We start from the raw sequence: 2566 nt of genomic DNA on the forward strand, positions 1-2566 counted from the left end.
AAATTAAAACTAAACATAGGATATTTCCTAAAAGCATATAAACTTGGAAACTGGAAAATAAAATCTCAATACTGAAACTACAGATACAGTGAATAAATATTATAATAGTTAACAGCGTATTGCATGTATAAAAATCTAAGTATAGAAGTTTTAAAGATATTTACTGATAAGGGAACTTTAACAAGGGTCTGTGATACATGTTTCACTTTAATAGAGCATGTGCGCATGTTTTCTGCTTTAATAGGAATTAATTCCTGTGGTGAAAACTGTTATGGGTACAAAGGGCCATTGCCTCACTCCATGGTAATATTAACACTAATATTTATGTGTTCAATTTCTTTACATTAAGCTTGTTCATTCTTTTTGTTTTATTTTATACCAATAGACATTGTTGGAAGCAAAAAATCAGAATGAGAAACCACACATTGATTAAAGAGTTTGTGCTCTTGGGCATATCAGACAACCCAGAGCTTCAGGATCTAATTTTTGTCTTTTTATTCATAACTTACTTATCAAGCATCACTGGAAACCTAACCATCATCATTCTCACCTTGCTGGACTCACATCTGAAGACATTATGTATTTCTTCCTCCAGAATTTCTCCTTCTTGGAAATGGCATTCACCACTGTTTCCACCCCTAGTTTATTGGTGATCAATAATTACCAAGGTCAAGAGCATGTCCTGTAACAATTGTTTAGCTCAATTATTTTTCTTCCTCTCCAAGAGTGTGTCTGAATTTTTCCTTCTAACTGCTATGTCCTATGATCACTATGTGGCCATCTGCAAGTCACTGCATTACACCACCATCCTGAATAAGAAAGTCTGCACCCTTCTTGTCTTTGGTTCATGACTGAAAGGATTTCTGACCATTTTCCCACCACTCATGCTTATCCTCAGGTTAGACACCTGGTCTACCAATGTCATCAGTCACTTCTCTTTTTCCACCTGTTCCTTTCACGTGATTGTCATTGCATCTCTTATGGAAGCTGCATATTCATGTATGTCAAGCCTTCAGCAAAAGAAAGAGTATCACTGACCAAAGGAGCGGCTATCCTCAACACTACTATTGCTCCCATGGTGAACCATTTTATTTAGACTTTGAGGAACCAGCAATTAAAACAAAGTTTCAAACACTTGGTTCTTAAGGTAGTATTTTACAGAAGCAAAAGAAAGTAAATACTGACCTGAATGAGTGCCATTGACAAGATTCGACCAGGGAAATGGAAGTTTACCTCTCCTCTATCCTTCCATATCCAAGCCACAGCTGCTTGCAGTACTGAGCTCTTTTGCTTCCACTTTCTTTTCAACCTGCAAGTGACTATGTAGTATCTCCCTTTAAAATCTATCTGTAGGTTCCACGTAATCACTGATTTATGATCCTGACTGGAAAATCAGTGACTGCAGAACTTAAATCACTTTGCTGGTTATTCTTATAATGAAAATGTTTTCATTCCATGAGTGTTTTCGTGATCTTAAAGTTTCTCATCTCTGTCACTAGCATACAGTTTCCTTTTTAAAATTCCATGATCTATGATATTAATGTCTGCCACAAACTATTTTGCATGCTGTTTACAGTATCTGTCCAATTCTTCCCAGTCTCTAATAGACTTGGACATTTCTTTCCACTTAGAAATAATTGGAAGTTTAAAATATTCTCCATTTCTTAGTTATGCTTAAAATATGTGTTCTATGCAGTTTTGTATATTCTCCTTTATCGCGTTCCCTGCCCGCAGAGAAACACGACACCTGGTTGAAGTTTCAATGCTTTATTGCGCGCTGTCCTTCTACTTCTATCGTTTCTTTTTCTTATCCTCCTTTTCTCCCCCAGCAGGGAAGTTACAGACCTTATATAGGTAAAACCACCAATCAAAGGAGAGCACACGAGGGAAAAGCGTGGACAGATACAGAGAGCCAAGCAGGGCATACCGAGATCATGCATTGTGCATGAGACCAGAGAACCAGTCATAAAGACTTCCTTAAAATGATGTCAGATGTTTGTGCAAAAGTTAACTGCTCTGGCTCACTGCCAGGCGCCATCTTAGCCACACCTAGGGCCAGGGGTCCCGGGTACCCCGACAGTTCCCCCTTTTTTATTATAAAATTAAAGCTCGGGACCGTGCCTGTCTTAGGTTGAGTGGTCAGCATATGTCCTTACCCGTCATCAGAGTCTGCAGAGCATGCTGCAGCTCCTGTCTTAGGTTGGTACATAGCCACCTCCTTCATTACCCGTCTTTGACTACCGGTCCAGCATCGAGAGCCACACTTGTGGGGAGCTGCCGGCCTCTAGGGCAGTCATGGCCTGATGAAAGATAATCCGATCCCTGTGTTGGCTGGCTCGTAGACGCACAAACAGACGAGTGAGGAAAAGGATACCAATGAGGAGAAGCAGTCCCAAAGTGCCCAGACCTGCCCACTGTTTTACAAAATTGAAAGCAGAAGAAAACCATTTAGCCATCTCAGATACAGAAGCAATATGTACCCCAGTAGAATTAACTTTGACAATTTCGGCTCTAAGTTGTGAGGTAAGATTATCAAATTGAGATGACCAAGTAGAAGTAAGGTAAA

General features: G+C 39.6%; 1 pseudogene; it reads left to right on the forward strand.

Annotated features, from left to right (window-relative positions):
- Window positions 1–410: 410 nt before the first annotated feature.
- LOC124981856 (olfactory receptor 6C3-like) lies at window positions 411–1177 on the forward strand (annotated as a pseudogene).
- Window positions 1178–2566: the final 1389 nt, after the last annotated feature.

The sequence above is a fragment of the Sciurus carolinensis genome, chromosome 4 (genome assembly GCF_902686445.1).
Source record: "Sciurus carolinensis chromosome 4, mSciCar1.2, whole genome shotgun sequence".
In the NCBI taxonomy this organism is placed as follows: Eukaryota; Metazoa; Chordata; class Mammalia; order Rodentia; family Sciuridae; genus Sciurus; species Sciurus carolinensis.